Below are 444 nucleotides of genomic sequence, written 5' to 3'. Positions count from 1 at the left end.
AGGAGTTGGATCTTTGAACACATTTTTAAAAATTCACAAAATTTTACCTATCATAACAAAAAATGAAAATAACCAAGTAAATGAAATTATAGATGAAAAGAAAATAATATCATTGATACTATCTTGTAGGAGACACTTTCAGATCTTTGTCTCAGCCCAAGAAGTCATTATTTGCAATCCCAAAATTACGTTATTGGAATCCCACCAAGTTGATTCCAATCTACCACTTTCAATGCAACCCACGGTGAAAATAAAGACACTAAATTATATTTTCAATCATCGGGGAGTCAAGGGGCTCTAAGTCCAGCCTTGAAGATGGCTTTCTGGAACCAAGAGAGAGACCCAGGCCCTCACCCAGTTTTTATTCAGTGGAGGAGTGGCTTGAGGAGGATTGACTGAGAATTGTGGGAAGTAGGTGATCATTGTGAGCTGAGCTAGGTGGGT

Source organism: Octodon degus, unplaced genomic scaffold (genome assembly GCF_000260255.1).
Source record: "Octodon degus isolate 3935 unplaced genomic scaffold, OctDeg1.0 scaffold00094, whole genome shotgun sequence".
Classification (NCBI taxonomy): Eukaryota; Metazoa; Chordata; class Mammalia; order Rodentia; family Octodontidae; genus Octodon; species Octodon degus.
Note: the sequence above shows the minus strand (reverse complement) of the source record.